We start from the raw sequence: 22,914 nt of genomic DNA, 5'->3' as shown, positions 1-22,914 counted from the left end.
ATCCATCCATGTTTGCTTCGGTGAGCGACAGCACTATCCTTCTTTTGCGCCACTGCCGCTTCTTACTTCCACGTCTCACCGTTTTCATTTTCATTAGCGTTACCGTTACCTCACCGTCTCCTCTCTTATTCTCTCTGCCTTCCTCCTCTTACTTTCCTCCAACAATGAACAACAAAAGCAAAAATCCCAATACCACTTCCTTCTCCTCCTACGCTCACTCCTCTTCCAGGTTCTTCTCTCTCTCTCTCTCTCCAACAAATAATTATCCTTCTTTATAGCTATTATCGAATTAAAATTTGTTTCTTTTGCGTCTTGCTGTTGAAGCTTGCTCAAAATAATTGCGTTTAGCTCAAATTTCCTAATTTTTGCTTCTTTGTTGTTTTTTAATTCCTCTTCCTTTTACTTTTGTATGATAATGGTCAGTTTTTCTAGTGAATGAAGCAGAAAGTTTTATGCTTTTAACTGATGCCATTTTTGGGCTTTTGAGTGGCAGTGGTGGAAGAGGAAGTTCTTTTGATATGAGGAACGACAGGGAAAGAACAAGAGGACGTGGCAGTGGCCGTGGTGGTGGTGGCAGCTCCGGAAAGGATAAAATTGACGCTCTTGGTAGGCTCCTGTAAGCACTAATTTGCTCTTTGCTCATTATTTTCTCTCAATTTTTGTTTTTGTGGGATAGTTCTCGATTTCTTGTAATTGTAGTCCATCAAAACAAGTTTCGGAGAAAATTTTATGTATGTTTGTCTTTCTAATAGAATGAACTATTTTATAAAGTGTAAACTATCTTGTGTGGAGCAACTGCTCATAAGGAAATTAGTATGCATGGTTTATGCAATGTACTAACATTATATATCACGCATTTTCTTTCTAAGGTCAAAGTTAGTGATTTTTGTATGTTTCTCTGGTAATACCTGCAGGACGAGGATTTTGCGTCATATGGCATCTGAATTGAACTTAGATATGCGAAGTGATGGTTATGTCAAAGTTAATGATCTGCTAAAGCTGAATATGAAGACATTTGCTAATATTCCATTAAGATCCCACAATATTATTGATGTTAGGGAGGTCAGTTTAATTATTCATATATTTTTTGTTTTTTGTTTTTTATTTGTTATAATTGCCATTTCTATTGTAATTTGGATTATTGTGTTGCATTTTGGAGAAGCATTTGGCTTGGGGAAAATAGCAAAATAGAAAATAGTCACATCATAGATACAAGACAAAAACTTCGGTACCACTTCTATTGTTGTTTAGCATACAAGATAAATACATTGTATTGTATTGTGTCTATCGACATTTTCAACTTGTTATTCTATTTAGCATTTTATTCCTGTATCCTCAGCATAGAATTTCCTTTTCTAAATCTTTTGTTGCAGAATGATACTAGTTTGATCTTGTAAAAGCAGTCACAATATGGTTTTCAAAATTTCTTGATCCATCCCTTTTGCAACTAACAATAGTATAAATCAATAGTTGAATGAATCGGATAGGATTGACATGTTGATTATAGCTGGTCAAGTGTATCCCACTCTTAATTCTTTACTTACTGCTACATAATATCTGTGGCTTATCTTTTTTTATGAATTGTTATTGTATTTATAACCAGTTTTTTTCTGTAAACTGTATATATATGGTATTTATTTGTGTTTATTTAGTCACTGAAGTAAAATATTTTAATGTCTTTCATAGTTTCATTTTCATATGAATTAACTATTAACTGAAGACCTTTTTCTAAATGATCTCATGTTTATTCTCAGGCCGTTTGAAAGGATAATAAGTAGCGCTTCAGCCTTATAGAAGAGAATGGGGAGCTACTTATACGAGCTAACCAAGGGCATACAATAACGGTAAACTATTCTGTTTTAGTTTTATGTGGAGACATTTAAATTGCTTTTGAAGTTTTTAAGAAAATATTCAAACCTTAAGTAATTGGATCTGTACTCTGTTATGAATATTATGTAGACATTCTCATGTCATTTTATGTTAAATTGATCATTTGTGGAGTAATTAAAATACATGATTAACTTTTGATCTGCAGACCGTTGAAACTGAAAGCTTGTTGAAACCAATCCTTTCAGCTGAAGAAATTCGAGGTGAATAATCAATGGAGCTGTATTTCTGTTAACTTTGCTGTCTTTGCAAGCCATATTCTCCAAATGTTTATTTTTCTTCACACCCACTTTCTATTTTTTGTTTTTTCTTGATTTTGCTACCATATGCAGTTTGCGTGCACGGAACCTACAGAAAGAACATGAATTCAATTCTAGAATCTGGCCTCAAGCGCATGAAGAGATTGCATGTTCATTTCTCTTGTGGTTTACCAACAGATGGAGAAATAATAAGCGGTAATGTGATTACCTATCAAAAATTCATTTGGATATTTTCCCCCTATTTGTTTAGGTTTGGTCATTTTCTTCCTCCAGTATTAAGGCTGGCAGTTATGTTATACAGTAGCAAAGGAATACAGATGTCTTGTCTATTGTGATTAACCACTTAAGCACTTTCACTTTGGAATTTGGATGTCTTTAGTCTTTACTTGTGCTTATTTACAAGAGCCTGGTATAGTATAATCACTAAACATATTAACATGAAAGTAATTCAAATAATAATTAGTCAATGATCCATAGTCTGAATAAACTGGTTACTTGGAATAAAATGCCTGTAAACTTCACTTATTTATTAGTAAATCAATTATGCAATTGAGCCATTCAATATTGCCCTCACAAGTACCATAACTAATAATGCTTTGCATTTTTAAGCATTTGTTTACCCTTGATCATTTGTTGGGGGTGGTGGTGGCAATTGATTGGAAATCTCTTTTTTTTTTTTGTCAGAATTGGAAATCTCTTAGCAATCAGGGTAACATGAGATATTTTTATGGATATTAAAGTACTTGCTTGGACTATTTTACTCATTTTCTTGAGGATGTCTTTTCTATTGAATAACTATATTGGTGGACGAAATTGTGATCAATACTTTTCACAACTCAAATAATCCCCGGTGATGAACCCAAAAACTTGGTGTTCAATACCATGGAATAAACACAACTTCGCACAACTAACCAGCAAGTGTACTGGGTCGTCCAAGTAATAAACCTTAAGCGAGTAAGGGTCGATCCCACAGAGATTGTTGGTATGAAGCAAGCTATGGTCACCTTGTAAATCTTAGTCAGGCAAACTCAAATGGTTATGAATGATGAATAAAACATAAAGATAAAGATAGAGATACTTATGTAATTCATTGGTGGGAATTTCAGATAAGCATATGAAGATGCTTGGTCCCTTCCGTCTCTCTGCTTTCCTACTGTCTTCATCCAATCCTTCTTACTCCTTTCCATGGCAAGCTGTATGCAAGGGTTTCACCGTTGTCAGTGGCTACCTCCCATCCTCTCAGTGAAAATGTTCAACACACCCTGTCACGACACGGCTATTCATCTGTCGGTTCTCAATTAAGTTGGAATAGAATCCAGTGATTCTTTTGCGTCTGTCACTAACGCCCAGCCTTCAGGAGTTTAAAGCTCGTCACAGTCATTCAATCATTGAATCCTACTCAAAATACCACAGACAAGGTTTAGACCTTCCGGATTCTCTTGAATGCCGCCATCAATTCTAGCTTATACCACGAAGATTCCGGTTAAGGGATCCAAGAGATAAACATTCAAGCCTTGTTTGCTTGTAGAACGTGAGTGGTTGTCAGGCACGCGTTCATAAGTGAGAATGATGATGAGCGTCACATAATCATCACATTCATCATGTTCTTGGGTGCAAATGAATATCTTAAGAACAAGAATAGGCTGAATTGAATAGAAGAACAATAGTAATTGCATTAGTACTCGAGGTACAGCAGAGCTCCACACCTTAATCTATGGTGTGTAGAAACTCCACCGTTGAAAATACATAAGAACAAGGTCTAGGCATGGCCGTGAGGCCAGCCCCCAATGATCTAAGATAGCATAAAAACGACGATAGCTACCAAGATGAAGATACAATAGAAAAAGGTCCTATTTATAAAGAACTAGTAGCCTAAGGTTTACAAAGATGAGTAAATGACATAAAAATCCACTTTCGGGCCCACTTGGTGTGTGCTTGGGCTGAGCATTGAAGCATTTTCGTGTAGAGACTCTTCTTGGAGTTAAACGCCAGCTTTTATGCCAGTTTGGGCGTTTAACTCCCATTCTTGTGCCAGTTCCGGCGTTTAACGCTGGGAATTCTGATGGTGACTTTGAACGCCGGTTTGGGCCATCAAATCTTGAGCAAAGTATGGACTATCATATATTGCTGAAAGCCCAGGATGTCTACTTTCCAACGCCGTTGAGAGCGCGCCAATTGGGCTTCTGTAGCTCCAGAAAATTCACTTCGAGTGCAGGGAGGTCAGAATCCAACAGCATCTGCAGTCTTTTTTAGTCTCTGAATCAGATTTTTGCTCAGGTCCCTCAATTTTAGCCAGAAAATACATGAAATCACAGCAAAATACACAAACTCATAGTAAAGTCCAGAAAAGTGAATTTTAACTAAAAACTAATAAAAATATACTAAAAACTAACTAAAACATACTAAAACATACTAAAAACAATGCCAAAAAGCGTACAAATTATCCGCTCATCACAACACCAAACTTAAATTGTTGCTTGTCCCCAAGCAAATGAAAATCAAATAAGATAAAAAGAAGAGAATATGCAATGAATTCCAAAAACATCTATGAAAATCAGTATTAATTAGATGAGCGGGGCTTTTAGCTTTTTGCCTCTGAACAGTTTTGGCATCTCACTCTATCCTTTGAAATTCAGAATGATTGGCTTTTTTAAGAACTCAAAATCTAGATAGTGTCATTGATTCTCTTAGCTAAGTATGATGATTCTTGAACACAGCTACTTATTGAGTCTTGGCCGTGGCCCAAAGCACTCTGTCTTCCAGTATTACCACCGGATACATTCATGCCACAGACACATAATTGGGTGAACCTTTTCAGATTGTGACTCAGCTTTGCTAGAGTCCCCAATTAGAGGTGTCCAGGGTTCTTAAGCACACTCTTTTTGCCTTGGATCACAACTTTTATTTTTTTCTCTCTCTTTTTTTCATTTTTCTTTTTTTTCTTTTTTTTGTTTTCTTTTCTCCTTCTTTTTTTGTATTCACTGCTTTTTCTTGCTTCAAGAATCATTTTTATGACTTTTCAGATCCTCAGTAACATGTCTCCTTTTTCATCATTCTTTCAAGAGCCAACATTCATGAACCACAAATTCAAAAGACATATGCACTGTTTAATGCATACATTCAGAGAACAAAAATATTGCCACCACATCAAAATAATTATACTGTTATAAAATTCAAAATTCATGCAATTCTTCTCTTTTTCAATTAAGAACATTTTTCATTCAAGAAAGGTGATGGATTCATAGGACATTCATAACTTTAAGGCATAGACACTAAGACACTAATGATCACAAGACACAAACATAGCTAAACATAAGCATAATTTTCGAAAAACAGGAAATAAAGAACAAGGAAATTAAAGAACGGGTCCACCTTAGTGATGGCGGCTTGTTCTTCCTCTTGAAGATCCTATGGAGTGCTTGAGCTCCTCAATGTCTCTTCCTTGTCTTTGTTGCTCCTCTCTCATGATTCTTTGATCTTCTCTAATTTCATAGAGGAGAATGGAATGTTCTTGGTGCTCCACCCTTAGTTGTCCCATGTTGGAACTCAATTCTCCTAGGGAGGTGTTCAGTTGCTCCCAATAGTTTTGTGGAGGAAAGTGCATCCCTTGAGGAATCTCAGGGATCTCATGATGAGTGGGATCTCTTGTGTGCTCCATCCTTTTCTTAGTGATGGGCTTGTCCTCATCATTGGGGATGTCTCCCTCTATGTCAACTCCAACTGAATAACAGAGGTGACAAATGAGATGAGGAAAGGCTAACCTTGCCAAGGTAGAGGACTTGTCCGCCACCTTATAAAGTTCTTGGGCTATAACCTCATGAACTTCTATTTCTTCTCCAATCATGATGCTATGAATCATGATGGCCCGGTCTATAGTAACTTCAGACCGGTTGCTAGTGGGAATGATTGAGCGTTGGATAAACTCTAACCATCCCCTAGCCACAGGCTTGAGGTCATGCCTTCTCAATTGAACCGGCTTTCCTCTTGAATCTCTCTTCCATTGGGCGCCCTCTTCACAAATGATTGTGAGGACTTGGTCCAACCTTTGATCAAAGTTGACCCTTCTAGTGTAAGGATGTTCATCTCCTTGCATCATGGGCAAGTTGAATGCCAACCTTACATTTTCTGGACTAAAATCCAAGTATTTCCCCGCACCATTGTAAGCCAATTCTTTGGGTCCGGGTTCACACTTTGATCATGGTTCTTGGTGATCCATGCATTGGCATAGAACTCTTGAACCATTAAGATTCCGACTTGTTGAATGGGGTTGGTAAGAACTTCCCAACCTCTTCTTCGGATCTCATGTCAGATCTCCGGATATTCACTCTTTTTGAGTTTAAAAGGGGCCTCGGGGATCACCTTCTTCAAGGCCACAACTTCATAGAAGTGGTCTTGATGCACCCTTGAGATGAATCTCTCCATCTCCTATGACTCGGAGGTGGAAACCTTTGCCTTCCCTTTCCTCTTTCTAGAGGTTTCTCCGGCCTTGGATGCCATAAATGGTTATGGAAAAACAAAAAGCAATGCTTTTACCACACCAAACTTAAAAGGTTTGCTCGTCCTCGAGCAAAAGAAGAAAGAAGAGAGTAGAAGAAGAAGAAATTAAGGAGATGGGAATGGCTTTTTGGTCGGCCAAAGGGGGAGAAGTAGTGTTTAGGTTGTGTGAAAATGAAGGAGTGAAGGTGGGTTTATATAGGGGTGGGGAGAGGGGTAGGGTTCGGCTATGGGATGGTGGGTTTGGGTGGAAAAGTGGTTTGAATTTGAATGGTGAGGTGATTGGTGAATGGGTGAAGAAGAGAGAGGGTGGTGGGGTAGGTGGGGATCCTGTGGGGTCCACAGATCCTGAGGTGTCAAGAAAAAGTCATCCCTGCACCAAGCGGCGAGCAAAATTGCTCTTTGTGCCAATTCTAGCGTTAAATGCCGAGCTGGTGCCCATTTCTGGCGTTTAACGCCAAGTTCTTGCCCTTTACTGGCGTTTAACGCCAGTCTGGTGCCCCTTTCTGGCGTTAAACGCCCAGAATGGTGCCAGACTGGGCGTTAAACGCCCATCTGCTAGCCTTACTGGCGTTTAAACGCCAGCAAGATCTTCCTCTAGGGTGTGCTATTTTTCTTTCTATTTTTCATTCTGTTTTTGTTTTTTCAATTGATTTTGTGACTTCTCATGATCATCAACCTACAGAAAACATAAAATAACAAAGGAAAATAGATAAAATATAACATTGGGTTGCCTCCCAACAAGCGCTTCTTTAATGTCAGTAGCTTGACAGTGGGCTCTCATGCAGCCTCAGAGATGCTCAGAGCAATGTTGGAACCTCCCAACACCAAACTTAGAGTTTGAATGTGGGGGTTCAACACCAAACTTAGAATTTGGTTGTGGCCTCCCAACACCAAACTTAGAGTTTGACTGTGGGGGCTCTGTTTGACTCTGTTTTGAGAGAAGCTCTTCATGCTTCCTCTCCATGGTGACAGAGGGATATCCTTGAGCCTTAAACACTAAGGATTCTTCATTCACTTGAATGATCAATTCTCCTCTGTCCACATCAATCACAGCCTTTGCTGTGGCTAGGAAGGGTCTGCCAAGGATGATGGATTCATCCATGCACTTCCCAGTCTCTAGGACTATGAAATCAGCAGGGATGTAATGGTTTTCAACTTTTACCAGAACATCCTCTACAAGTCCATAAGCTTGTTTTCTTGAATTGTCTGCCATCTCTTGTGAGATTTTTTCAACTTGCACCTCAAAGATCCCTAGCTTCTCCATTACAGAGAGAGGCATGAGGTTTACACTTGACCCTAGGTCACACAAGGCCTTCTTGAAGGTCATGGTGCCTATGGCATAAGGTATTGAAAACTTCCCAGGATCTTGCCTCTTTTGAGGTAATTTCTACCTAGACAAGTCATCCAGTTCTTTGGTGAGCAAAGGGGGTTCATCTTCCCAGGTCTCATTGCCAAATAACTTGTCATTCAGCTTCATGATTGCTCCAAGGTATTTAGCAACTTGCTCTTCAGTGACATACTCATCCTCTTCATAGGAAGAATACTCATCAGAGCTCATGAATGGCAGAAGTAAATTCAATGGAATCTCTATGGTCTCAGTGGGAGCCTCAGATTCCCAAGGTTCCTAATTGGGGAACTCATTGGAGGCCAGTGGACGTCCATTGAGGTCCTCTTCAGTGGCGTTCACTGTCTCTTCCTCCTCTCCAAATTCGGCCATGTTGATGGCTTTGCACTCTCCTTTTGGATTTTCTTCTATATTGCTTGGGAGAGTACTAGGAAGGAGTTCAGTAATTTTCTTGCTCAGCTGTCCCACTTGTGCCTCCAAATTTCTAATGGAGGACCTTGTTTCAGTCATGAAACTTTGAGTGGTTTTGATTAGATCAGAGACCATGGTTGCTAAGTCAGAGGTATTCTGCTTAGAACTCTCTGTCTGTTGCTGAGAAGATGATGGAAAAGGCTTGCCATTGCTAAACCTGTTTCTTCCACCATTATTATTGTTGAAACCTTGTTGGGGTCTCTGTTGATCCTTCCATGAGAGATTTGGATGATTTCTCCATGAGGGATTATAGGTGTTTCCATAGGGTTCTCCCATGTAATTCACCTCTTCCATTGAAGGGTTCTCAGGATCATAAGCTTCTTCTTCAGATGAAGCTTCCTTAGTACTGCCTGGTGCATTTTGCATTCCAGACAGACTTTGAGAAATCATATTGACTTGCTGAGTCGATATTTTGTTCTGAGCCAATATGGCATTCAAAGTGTCAATCTCAAGAACTCCTTTCTTCTTATTTGTCCCATTGTTCACAGGATTCCTTTCAGAAGTGTACATGAATTGGTTATTTGCAACCATTTCAATGAGCTCTTGAGCTTCTGTAGGCGTCTTCTTCAGATAAAGAGATCCTCCAGCAGAGCTATCCAAAGACATCTTGGATAGTTCAGAGAGACCATCATAGAAAATTCCTATGATGCTCCATTCAGAAAGCATGTCAGAGGGACACTTTCTGATTAATTGTTTGTATCTTTCCCAAGCTTCATAGAGGGATTCTCCTTCCTTCTGTCTGAAGGTTTGGACTTCCACTCTAAGCTTACTCAATTTTTGAGGTGGAAAGAACTTTGCCAAGAAGGCATTGACTAGCTTTTCCCAAGAGTTCAGGCTTTCTTTAGGTTGTGAGTCCAACCATATCCTAGCTCTGTCTCTTACAGCAAAAGGGAATAGCATAAGTCTGTAAACTTCAGGGTCAACCCCATTAGTCTTGACAGTGTCACAGATTTGTAAGAATTCAGCTAAAAACTGATGAGGATCTTCCAATGGAAGTCCATGAAACTTGCAATTCTGTTGCATTAGAGAAACTAATTGAGGTTTAAGCTCAAAGTTGTTTGCTCTAATGGCAGGGATAGAGATGCTTCTCCCATAGAAGTCGGGAGTAGGTGCAGTGAAGTCACCCAGCACCTTCCTTGCATTGTTGGCATTGTTGTTGTTTTCGGCTGCCATGGGGTCTTCTTCTTTGAAGATTTCTGTTAGGTCCTCTACAGAGAATTGTGCCTTAGCTTCTCTTAGCTTTCGCTTCAAGGTCCTTTCAGGTTCAGGATCAGCCTCAACAAGAATGCTTTTGTCTTTGCTCTTGCTCATATGAAAGAGAAGAGAACAAGAAAATATAGAATCCTCTATGTCACAGTATAGAGATTCCTTGAGGTGTCAGAGGAAAAGAAAAATAGAAAGAAGAGGTAGAAGAAGAATGTGAGAAGAGGGGAAGAATTTTCGAAAATTAAGTAAGAGATTTTAAAAACATTTTGAAAAACTTTTAATTGATTTTCGAAAATTAAGAGTGGAAAAGAAATCAAGTGATTTTTGAAAAAGATTTTGAAATTAGAAATTAAAAAAGGATATGATTGAAAACTATTTTGAAAAAGATGTGATTGAGAAGATATGATTTAAAAAACATTTTAAAAAGATTTGATTTTAAAAATTAATAACTTGGCTAACAAGAAAAGATATGATTCAAACATTAAACCTTTCTCAACAGAAAAGGCAACATACTTGAAATGTTGAATCAAATCACTAATTGTTAGCAAGTATCTTTGAAAAAGGAAAGAAATTGATTTTTGAAAAAGATTTGATTGAAAAGATATGATTTGAAAAAGATTTGATTTTGAAAAACTTTGAAAACTTGAAAAAAATTTGAATTAAAAACAGAATCTTCCCTTTTGTGCCATCCTGGCGTTAAACGCCCAGAATGGTGCACATTTTGGCGTTTAACGCCCAAACTACTACCTTTTTGGGCATTAAACGCCCAGCCAGGCACCCTGGCTGGCGTTTAAACGCCAGTTTGCCTTCTTCATTGGGCGTTTTGAATGCCCAGCTTTTTCTGTATAATTCCTCTGCTGTATGTTCTGAATCTTCAATTCTCTGTATTATTGACTTGAAAAGACACAAATTAAAAATATTTTTGGATTTTTAATAATTAAAATGCAACTAAAATCAAACAAACAATGCATGCAAGACACCAAACTTAGCAGTTTGTATACTACTGACACTAACAAAATGAGAATACACATGCGAAACACAAAACACTCAAGTCAATAGAATTCAAAGATCAGAGCACTGAAATCATCAAGAACAACTTGAAGATTAATGAAGACACATGCATGAATTCGAAAAATGCAAGGAAAACATGCAATTGACACCAAACTTAACATGAGACACTAAACTCAATAAGAAACATAAAATATTTTTGGTTTTTTCGAAAATTAAGTGAGAAGAAAAAAAATAAAAATATCAAAATTCTTAATGAGAATTCCAGGAATCATGCAATGTTAGTCTAAAGCTTCAGTCTAAAGAAATTAGACATGGCTGAACAAGCTTCAGCAGGACATTGCATTCAAGAGCTAAATTGAAGAAAATCAATCAGCTTTGGTGATGATAAGAACATCACCTTGAAACACTATAATTCATTCTTAAGAACTCTGAAGAAAAATACCTAATCTAAGCAACAAGATGAACCGTCAGTTGTCCATACTCGAACAATCCCCGGCAACGGCGCCAAAAACTTGGTGGACGAAATTGTGATCAATACTTTTCACAACTCAAATAATCCCCGGTGATGAACCCAAAAACTTGGTGTTCAATACCATGGCATAAACACAACTTCGCACAACTAACCAGCAAGTGTACTGGGTCGTCCAAGTAATAAACCTTACGCGAGTAAGGGTCGATCCCACAGAGATTGTTGGTATGAAGCAAGCTATGGTCACCTTGTAAATCTTAGTCAGGCAAACTCAAATGGTTATGAATGATGAATAAAGCATAAAGATAAAGATAGAGATACTTATGTAATTCATTGGTGGGAATTTCAGATAAGCGTATGAAGATGCTTGGTCTCTTCCGTCTCTCTGCTTTCCTACTGTCTTCATCCAATCCTTCTTACTCCTTTCCATGGCAAGCTGTATGCAAGGGTTTCACCGTTGTCAGTGGCTACCTCCCATCCTCTCAGTGAAAATGTTCAACGCACTCTGTCACGGCACGGCTATTCATCTGTCGGTTCTCAATCAGGTTGGAATAGAATCCAGTGATTCTTTTGCGTCTGTCACTAACGCCCAGCCTTCAGGAGTTTGAAGCTCATCACAGTCATTCAATCATTGAATCCTACTCAGAATACCACAGACAAGGTTTAGACCTTCCGGATTCTCTTGAATGCCGCCATCAATTCTAGCTTATACCACGAAGATTCCGGTTAAGGGATCCAAGAGATAAACATTCAAGCCTTGTTTGCTTGTAGAACGGGAGTGGTTGTCAGGCACGCGTTCATAAGTGAGAATGATGATGAGTGTCACATAATCATCACATTCATCATGTTCTTGGGTGCAAATGAATATCTTAGAACAAGAATAGGCTGAATTGAATAGAAGAACAATAGTAATTGCATTAATACTCGAGGTACAACAGAGCTCCACACCTTAATCTATGGTGTGTAGAAACTCCACCGTTGAAAATACATAAGAACAAGGTCTAGGCATGGCCGTGAGGCCAGCCCCCAATGATCTAAGATATCATAAAAACGAAGATAGCTACCAAGATGAAGATACAATAGAAAAAGGTCCTATTTATAAAGAACTAGTAGCCTAAGGTTTACAAAGATGAGTAAATGACATAAAAATCCACTTTCGGGCCCACTTGGTGTGTGCTTGGGCTGAGCATTGAAGTATTTTCGTGTAGAGACTCTTCTTGGAGTTAAACGCCAGCTTTTATGCCAGTTTGGGCGTTTAACTCCCATTCTTGTGCCAGTTCCAGCGTTTAACTCTGGGAATTCTGATGGTGACTTTGAACGCCGGTTTGGGCCATCAAATCTTGGGCAAAGTATGGACTATCATATATTGCTGAAAGCCCAGGATGTCTACTTTCCAACGCCATTGAGAGCGCGCCAATTGGGCTTCTGTAGCTCCAGAAAATTCACTTCGAGTGCAGGGAGGTCAGAATCCAACAGCATCTGCAGTTTTTTTTAGTCTCTGAATCAGATTTTTGCTCAGGTCCCTCAATTTTAGCCAGAAAATACATGAAATCACAGCAAAATACACAAACTCATAGTAAAGTCCAGAAAAGTGAATTTTAACTAAAAACTAATAAAAATATACTAAAAACTAACTAAAACATACTAAAACATACTAAAAACAATGCCAAAAAGCGTACAAATTATCCGCTCATCACAACACCAAACTTAAATTGTTGCTCGTCCCCAAGCAAATGAAAATCAAATAAGATAAAAAGAAGAGAATATGCAATGAATTCCAAAAACATCTATGAAGATCAGTATTAATTAGATGAGCGGGGCTTTTAGCTTTTTGCCTCTGAACAGTTTTGGCATCTCACTCTATCCTTTGAAATTCAGAATGATTGGCTTTTTTAAGAACTCAAAATCTAGATAGTGTCATTGATTCTCTTAGCTAAGTATGATGATTCTTGAACACAGCTACTTATTGAGTCTTGGCCGTGGCCCAAAGCACTCTGTCTTCCAGTATTACCACCGGATACATTCATGCCACAGACACATAATTGGGTGAACCTTTTCAGATTGTGACTCAGCTTTGCTAGAGTCCCCAATTAGAGGTGTCCAGGGTTCTTAAGCACACTCTTTTTGCCTTGGATCACAACTTTTATTTTTTTCTCTCTCTTTTTTTTCATTTTTCTTTTTTTTCTTTTTTTGTTTTCTTTTCTCCTTCTTTTTTTTGTATTCACTGCTTTTTCTTGCTTCAAGAATCATTTTTATGACTTTTCAGATCCTCAGTAACATGTCTCCTTTTTCATCATTCTTTCAAGAGCCAACATTCATGAACCACAAATTCAAAAGACATATGCACTGTTTAATGCATACATTCAGAGAACAAAAATATTGCCACCACATCAAAATAATTATACTGTTATAAAATTCAAAATTCATGCAATTCTTCTCTTTTTCAATTAAGAACATTTTTCATTCAAGAAAGGTGATGGATTCATAGGACATTCATAACTTTAAGGCATAGACACTAAGACACTAATGATCACAAGACACAAACATAGCTAAACATAAGCATAATTTTCGAAAAACAGGAAATAAAGAACAAGGAAATTAAAGAACGGGTCCACCTTAGTGATGGCGGCTTGTTCTTCCTCTTGAAGATCCTATGGAGTGCTTGAGCTCCTCAATGTCTCTTCCTTGTCTTTGTTGCTCCTCTCTCATGATTCTTTGATCTTCTCTAATTTCATAGAGGAGAATGGAATGTTCTTGGTGCTCCACCCTTAGTTGTCCCATGTTGGAACTCAATTCTCCTAGGGAGGTGTTCAGTTGCTCCCAATAGTTTTGTGGAGGAAAGTGCATCCCTTGAGGAATCTCAGGGATCTCATGATGAGTGGGATCTCTTGTGTGCTCCATCCTTTTCTTAGTGATGGGCTTGTCCTCATCATTGGGGATGTCTCCCTCTATGTCAACTCCAACTGAATAACAGAGGTGACAAATGAGATGAGGAAAGGCTAACCTTGCCAAGGTAGAGGACTTGTCCGCCACCTTATAAAGTTCTTGGGCTATAACCTCATGAACTTCTATTTCTTCTCCAATCATGATGCTATGAATCATGATGGCCCGGTCTATAGTAACTTCAGACCGGTTGCTAGTGGGAATGATTGAGCGTTGGATAAACTCTAACCATCCCCTAGCCACAGGCTTGAGGTCATGCCTTCTCAATTGAACCGGCTTTCCTCTTGAATCTCTCTTCCATTGGGCGCCCTCTTCACAAATGATTGTGAGGACTTGGTCCAACCTTTGATCAAAGTTGACCCTTCTAGTGTAAGGATGTTCATCTCCTTGCATCATGGGCAAGTTGAATGCCAACCTTACATTTTCTGGACTAAAATCCAAGTATTTCCCCGCACCATTGTAAGCCAATTCTTTGGGTCCGGGTTCACACTTTGATCATGGTTCTTGGTGATCCATGCATTGGCATAGAACTCTTGAACCATTAAGATTCCGACTTGTTGAATGGGGTTGGTAAGAACTTCCCAACCTCTTCTTCGGATCTCATGTCAGATCTCCGGATATTCACTCTTTTTGAGTTTAAAAGGGGCCTCGGGGATCACCTTCTTCAAGGCCACAACTTCATAGAAGTGGTCTTGATGCACCCTTGAGATGAATCTCTCCATCTCCTATGACTCGGAGGTGGAAACCTTTGCCTTCCCTTTCCTCTTTCTAGAGGTTTCTCCGGCCTTGGATGCCATAAATGGTTATGGAAAAACAAAAAGCAATGCTTTTACCACACCAAACTTAAAAGGTTTGCTCGTCCTCGAGCAAAAGAAGAAAGAAGAGAGTAGAAGAAGAAGAAATTAAGGAGATGGGAATGGCTTTTTGGTCGGCCAAAGGGGGAGAAGTAGTGTTTAGGTTGTGTGAAAATGAAGGAGTGAAGGTGGGTTTATATAGGGGTGGGGAGAGGGGTAGGGTTCGGCTATGGGATGGTGGGTTTGGGTGGAAAAGTGGTTTGAATTTGAATGGTGAGGTGATTGGTGAATGGGTGAAGAAGAGAGAGGGTGGTGGGGTAGGTGGGGATCCTGTGGGGTCCACAGATCCTGAGCTGTCAAGAAAAAGTCATCCCTGCACCAAGTGGCGAGCAAAATTGCTCTTTGTGCCAATTCTAGCGTTAAATGCCGAGCTGGTGCCCATTTCTGGCGTTTAACACCAAGTTCTTGCCCTTTACTGGCGTTTAACGCCAGTCTGGTGCCCCTTTCTGGCGTTAAACGCCCAGAATGGTGCCAGACTGGGCGTTAAACGCCCATCTGCTAGCCTTACTGGCGTTTAAACGCCAGCAAGATCTTCCTCTAGGGTGTGCTATTTTTCTTTCTATTTTTCATTCTGTTTTTGTTTTTTCAATTGATTTTGTGACTTCTCATGATCATCAACCTACAGAAAACATAAAATAACAAAGGAAAATAGATAAAATATAACATTGGGTTGCCTCCCAACAAGCGCTTCTTTAATGTCAGTAGCTTGACAGTGGGCTCTCATGCAGCCTCAGAGATGCTCAGAGCAATGTTGGAACCTCCCAACACCAAACTTAGAGTTTGAATGTGGGGGTTCAACACCAAACCTAGAATTTGGTTGTGGCCTCCCAACACCAAACTTAGAGTTTGACTGTGGGGGCTCTGTTTGACTCTGTTTTGAGAGAAGCTCTTCATGCTTCCTCTCCATGGTGACAGAGGGATATCCTTGAGCCTTAAACACTAAGGATTCTTCATTCACTTGAATGATCAATTCTCCTCTGTCCACATCAATCACAGCCTTTGCTGTGGCTAGGAAGGGTCTGCCAAGGATGATGGATTCATCCATGCACTTCCCAGTCTCTAAGACTATGAAATCAGCAGGGATGTAATGGTTTTCAACTTTTACCAGAACATCCTCTACAAGTCCATAAGCTTGTTTTCTTGAATTGTCTGCCATCTCTTGTGAGATTTTTTCAGCTTGCACCTCAAAGATCCCTAGCTTCTCCATTACAGAGAGAGGCATGAGGTTTACACTTGACCCTAGGTCACACAAGGCCTTCTTGAAGGTCATGGTGCCTATGGCATAAGGTATTGAAAACTTCCCAGGATCTTGCCTCTTTTGAGGTAATTTCTACCTAGACAAGTCATCCAGTTCTTTGGTGAGCAAAGGGGGTTCATCTTCCCAGGTCTCATTGCCAAATAACTTGTCATTCAGCTTCATGATTGCTCCAAGGTATTTAGCAACTTGCTCTTCAGTGACATACTCATCCTCTTCATAGGAAGAATACTCATCAGAGCTCATGAATGGCAGAAGTAAATTCAATGGAATCTCTATGGTCTCAGTGGGAGCCTCAGATTCCCAAGGTTCCTAATTGGGGAACTCATTGGAGGCCAGTGGACGTCCATTGAGGTCCTCTTCAGTGGCGTTCACTGTCTCTTCCTCCTCTCCAAATTCGGCCATGTTGATGGCTTTGCACTCTCCTTTTGGATTTTCTTCTATATTGCTTGGGAGAGTACTAGGAAGGAGTTCAGTAATTTTCTTGCTCAGCTGTCCCACTTGTGCCTCCAAATTTCTAATGGAGGACCTTGTTTCAGTCATGAAACTTTGAGTGGTTTTGATTAGATCAGAGACCATGGTTGCTAAGTCAGAGGTATTCTGCTTAGAACTCTCTGTCTGTTGCTGAGAAGATGATGGAAAAGGCTTGCCATTGCTAAACCTGTTTCTTCCACCATTATTATTGTTGAAACCTTGTTGGGGTCTCTGTTGATCCTTCCATGAGAGATTTGGATGATTTCTCCATGAGGGATTATAGGTGTTTCCATAGGGTTCTCCCATGTAATTCACCTCTTCCATTGAAGGGTTCTCAGGATCATAAGCTTCTTCTTCAGATGAAGCTTCCTTAGTACTGCCTGGTGCATTTTGCATTCCAGACAGACTTTGAGAAATCATATTGACTTGCTGAGTCAATATTTTGTTCTGAGCCAATATGGCATTCAAAGTGTCAATCTCAAGAACTCCTTTCTTCTTATTTGTCCCATTGTTCACAGGATTCCTTTCAGAAGTGTACATGAATTGGTTATTTGCACCCATTTCAATGAGCTCTTGAGCTTCTGTAGGCGTCTTCTTCAGATAAAGAGATCCTCCAGCAGAGCTATCCAAAGACATCTTGGATAGTTCAGAGAGACCATCATAGAAAATTCCTATGATGCTCCATTCAGAAAGCATGTCAGAGGGACACTTTCTGATTAATTGTTTGTATCTTTCCCAAGCTTCATAGAGGGATTCTCCTTCCTTCTGTCTGAAGGTTTGGACTTCCACTCTAAGCTTACTCAATTTTTGAGGTGGAAAGAACTTTGCCAAGAAGGCATTGACTAGCTTTTCCCAAGAGTTCAGGCTTTCTTTAGGTTGTGAGTCCAACCATATCCTAGCCCTGTCTCTTACAGCAAAAGGGAATAGCATAAGTCTGTAAACTTCAGGGTCAACCCCATTAGTCTTGACAGTGTCACAGATTTGTAAGAATTCAGCTAAAAACTGATGAGGATCTTCCAATGGAAGTCCATGAAACTTGCAATTCTGTTGCATTAGAGAAACTAATTGAGGTTTAAGCTCAAAGTTGTTTGCTCTAATGGCAGGGATAGAGATGCTTCTCCCATAGAAGTCGGGAGTAGGTGCAGTGAAGTCACCCAGCACCTTCCTTGCATTGTTGGCATTGTTGTTGTTTTCGGCTGCCATGGGGTCTTCTTCTTTGAAGATTTCTGTTAGGTCCTCTACAGAGAATTGTGCCTTAGCTTCTCTTAGCTTTCGCTTCAAGGTCCTTTCAGGTTCAGGATCAGCCTCAACAAGAATGCTTTTGTCTTTGCTCCTGCTCATATGAAAGAGAAGAGAACAAGAAAATATAGAATCCTCTATGTCACAGTATAGAGATTCCTTGAGGTGTCAGAGGAAAAGAAAAATAGAAAGAAGAGGTAGAAGAAGAATGTGAGAAGAGGGGAAGAATTTTCGAAAATTAAGTAAGAGATTTTAAAAACATTTTGAAAAACTTTTAATTGATTTTCGAAAATTAAGAGTGGAAAAGAAATCAAGTGATTTTTGAAAAAGATTTTGAAATTAGAAATTAAAAAAGGATACGATTGAAAACTATTTTGAAAAAGATGTGATTGAGAAGATATGATTTAAAAAACATTTTAAAAAGATTTGATTTTAAAAATTAATAACTTGGCTAACAAGAAAAGATATGATTCAAACATTAAACCTTTCTCAACAGAAAAGGCAACATACTTGAAATGTTGAATCAAATCACTAATTGTTAGCAAGTATCTTTGAAAAAGGAAAGAAATTGATTTTTGAAAAAGATTTGATTGAAAAGATATGATTTGAAAAAGATTTGATTTTGAAAAACTTTGAAAACTTGAAAAAAATTTGAATTAAAAACAGAATCTTCCCTTTTGTGCCATCCTGGCGTTAAACGCCCAGAATGGTGCACATTTTGGCGTTTAACGCCCAAACTACTACCTTTTTGGGCATTAAACGCCCAGCCAGGCACCCTGGCTGGCGTTTAAACGCCAGTTTGCCTTCTTCACTGGGCGTTTTGAATGCCCAGCTTTTTCTGTATAATTCCTCTGCTGTATGTTCTGAATCTTCAATTCTCTGTATTATTGACTTGAAAAGACACAAATTAAAAATATTTTTGGATTTTTAATAATTAAAATGCAACTAAAATCAAACAAACAATGCATGCAAGACACCAAACTTAGCAGTTTGTATACTACTGACACTAACAAAATGAGAATACACATGCGAAACACAAAACACTCAAGTCAATAGAATTCAAAGATCAGAGCACTGAAATCATCAAGAACAACTTGAAGATTAATGAAGACACATGCATGAATTCGAAAAATGCAAGGAAAACATGCAATTGACACCAAACTTAACATGAGACACTAAACTCAATAAGAAACATAAAATATTTTTGGTTTTTTCGAAAATTAAGTGAGAAGAAAAAAAAATAAAAATATCAAAATTCTTAATGAGAATTCCAGGAATCATGCAATGTTAGTCTAAAGCTTCAGTCTAAAGAAATTAGACATGGCTGAACAAGCTTCAGCAGGACATTGCATTCAAGAGCTAAATTGAAGAAAATCAATCAGCTTTGGTGATGATAAGAACATCACCTTGAAACACTATAATTCATTCTTAAGAACTCTGAAGAAAAATACCTAATCTAAGCAACAAGATGAACCGTCAGTTGTCCATACTCGAACAATCCCCGGCAACGGCGCCAAAAACTTGGTGGACGAAATTGTGATCAATACTTTTCACAACTCAAATAATCCCCGGTGATGAACCCAAAAACTTGGTGTTCAATACCATGGCATAAACACAACTTCGCACAACTAACCAGCAAGTGTACTGGGTCGTCCAAGTAATAAACCTTACGCGAGTAAGGGTCGATCCCACAGAGATTGTTGGTATGAAGCAAGCTATGGTCACCTTGTAAATCTTAGTCAGGCAAACTCAAATGGTTATGAATGATGAATAAAGCATAAAGATAAAGATAGAGATACTTATGTAATTCATTGGTGGGAATTTCAGATAAGCGTATGAAGATGCTTGGTCTCTTCCGTCTCTCTGCTTTCCTACTGTCTTCATCCAATCCTTCTTACTCCTTTCCATGGCAAGCTGTATGCAAGGGTTTCACCGTTGTCAGTGGCTACCTCCCATCCTCTCAGTGAAAATGTTCAACGCACTCTGTCACGGCACGGCTATTCATCTGTCGGTTCTCAATCAGGTTGGAATAGAATCCAGTGATTCTTTTGCGTCTGTCACTAACGCCCAGCCTTCAGGAGTTTGAAGCTCATCACAGTCATTCAATCATTGAATCCTACTCAGAATACCACAGACAAGGTTTAGACCTTCCGGATTCTCTTGAATGCCGCCATCAATTCTAGCTTATACCACGAAGATTCCGGTTAAGGGATCCAAGAGATAAACATTCAAGCCTTGTTTGCTTGTAGAACGGGAGTGGTTGTCAGGCACGCGTTCATAAGTGAGAATGATGATGAGTGTCACATAATCATCACATTCATCATGTTCTTGGGTGCAAATGAATATCTTAGAACAAGAATAGGCTGAATTGAATAGAAGAACAATAGTAATTGCATTAATACTCGAGGTACAACAGAGCTCCACACCTTAATCTATGGTGTGTAGAAACTCCACCGTTGAAAATACATAAGAACAAGGTCTAGGCATGGCCGTGAGGCCAGCCCCCAATGATCTAAGATAGCATAAAAACGAAGATAGCTACCAAGATGAAGATACAATAGAAAAAGGTCCTATTTATAAAGAACTAGTAGCCTAAGGTTTACAAAGATGAGTAAATGACATAAAAATCCACTTTCGGGCCCACTTGGTGTGTGCTTGGGCTGAGCATTGAAGTATTTTCGTGTAGAGACTCTTCTTGGAGTTAAACGCCAGCTTTTATGCCAGTTTGGGCGTTTAACTCCCATTCTTGTGCCAGTTCCAGCGTTTAACGCTGGGAATTCTGATGGTGACTTTGAACGCCGGTTTGGGCCATCAAATCTTGGGCAAAGTATGGACTATCATATATTGCTAGAAAGCCCAGGATGTCTAATTTCCAACGCCGTTGAGAGCGCGCCAATTAGGCTTCTGTAGCTCCAGAAAATCCACTTCGAGTGCAGGGAGGTCAGAATCCAACAGCATCTGCAGTCCTTTTTAGTCTCTGAATCAGATTTTTGCTCAGGTCCCTCAATTTCAGCCAAAAAATACCTGAAATCACAGAAAAACACACAAACTCATAGTAAAGTCCAGAAAAGTGAATTTTAACTAAAAACTAATAAAATATACTAAAAACAAACTAAAACATACTAAAAACATACTAAAAACAATGCCAAAAAGCGTACAAATTATCCGCTCATCATACATCTAGCATCCTTTTAGTTTTAATTATTCCCTTGTATGCAACCATTTCTAGTAAAGTTTGATTTGCTTAGTTGTTGTCCTTGTTTCTTACCTAGTTTTTCATTTTGATTCCCAGGTATGAGGCGAGATGTAAATGTTCTGATCTTTTTAGATGTTAGAAAAGCATTAGAGGGTATGATAATATTCCAATCACAATTCTTGAAATGCTGAACTTCTTAGTTGTTTGTTGTTAATAGTAACTAAAGATATATTCCTTTTGTAATCTTATTGCAGAAGGTATGAAGCTTTTCATTTCTGACAACAAGGTGATCTTGACAGAAGGTTTTGATGGAGTTGTTCCCCCCAAGTATTTCAAAAAGATAGAATCGTGGCCTGGTAGACAACCTATTCCTCTTCAAAATAATTCGTCATAGTTGTTTTTTACTGGTTTAGGATCGCAGTGTGTGGATTACTGCTTGCCTGATTGGTTGTGTAAACAATGGCAGTCTTTTCAGTCTTCACCACCATTATTTGAACTTTCTTATTAGAAATTCAATAGTCCGGCCCGAGAGACTGTCATTGTTTCTTCAGCATGGATGTTTTATACACTTGTTGAATTTAAAACAAAATGGTTTTTCCGAAGTTTAACTCATCCTGTGAATTGTTAACAAAGTTTTTCCGAAGTTTCAAGTTTTTTGCATGTTCTATATATTAGACCAAGAAAAATGTCTTAACGTATGATTTCAGGTAGGTTGATGGTCCATAAAATTTCTATTTGAAATCCCTACATGATATTGGTTACCATTAAGATTTAGTTATTCGAGTGAGAAAACTGCATAATTTGAAAGGCAATGCTATAAGTGATAAAAAAACATAATACATAAAAATATTTGAACTGGAAGACATACTGAGTTGAAAACAAAACAGAAGATGAATTTCATACAAAAAATTAGAGCAATCACATGAGAAAATATGATTAAAAAAATTCTAATTTTTACCTATTACATATATTTCTTGATTCACAAGTTGGTGAATTGAAATACCATCAAAATGCCAAAGCAATGGCGAGTTTGAAAACAAAAGCTCTTTAGCTATGTCCTGCATTGAAGGTCTTGATTTTGGGTTGGGATGCAAGCATGCAAGTGCTAATGTTACAACAAGTACAATATCCCACATATCGTTTCGAAGAAAGGGCAATGGGATACGTGAATCCAATATATCCAATGAGAAGCCAGCTCGGCTCGACTGAGTTCCTCTCAGCTCAGCTCATATTCCTATGTCGCTCTTCATCGTTTAGTTTCTGTTGCATCAATCAAATATCCATCCATGTTTGCTTCGGTGAGCGACAGCACTGTCCTTCTTTTGTGCCACTGCCGCTTCTTACTTCCATGTCTCACCGTTTCCGTTTCCATTAGCGTTACCATTACCTCACCATCTCCTCTCTTATTCTCTCCGTCTTCCTCCTCTTACTTTCCTCCAACAATGAACAACAAAAGCAAAAACCCCAATACCTCTTCCTTCTCCTCCTACGCTCACTCCTCTTCCAGGTTCTTCTCTCTCTCTCTCTCTCTCTCTCTCTCTCTCTCTCTCTCTCTCTCTCCAACAAATAATTATCCTTCTTTATAGCTATTATCGAATTAAAATTTATTTTTTTCGCGTCTTGCTGTTGAAGCTTGCTCAGAATAATTGCGTTTAGCTCAAATTTCCTAATTTTTGCTTCTTTGTTGTTTTTTAATTCATCTTCCTTTTACTTTTGTATGATAATGGTCAGTTTTTCTAGTGAATGAAGCAGAAAGTTTTATGCTTTTAACTGATGCCATTTTTGGGCTTTTGAGTGGCAGTGGTGG

The 22,914-nt window shown here is 38.8% G+C and overlaps 1 pseudogene; it reads left to right on the top strand.

Moving 5' to 3' along the window:
- Positions 1–21,501, top strand: LOC112795091 (uncharacterized; annotated as a pseudogene).
- Positions 21,502–22,914: the final 1,413 nt, after the last annotated feature.

Source organism: Arachis hypogaea, chromosome 4 (assembly GCF_003086295.3).
Source record: "Arachis hypogaea cultivar Tifrunner chromosome 4, arahy.Tifrunner.gnm2.J5K5, whole genome shotgun sequence".
Classification (NCBI taxonomy): Eukaryota; Viridiplantae; Streptophyta; class Magnoliopsida; order Fabales; family Fabaceae; genus Arachis; species Arachis hypogaea.
Note: the sequence above shows the minus strand (reverse complement) of the source record. Positions and strands in the feature narration are given on the sequence as shown.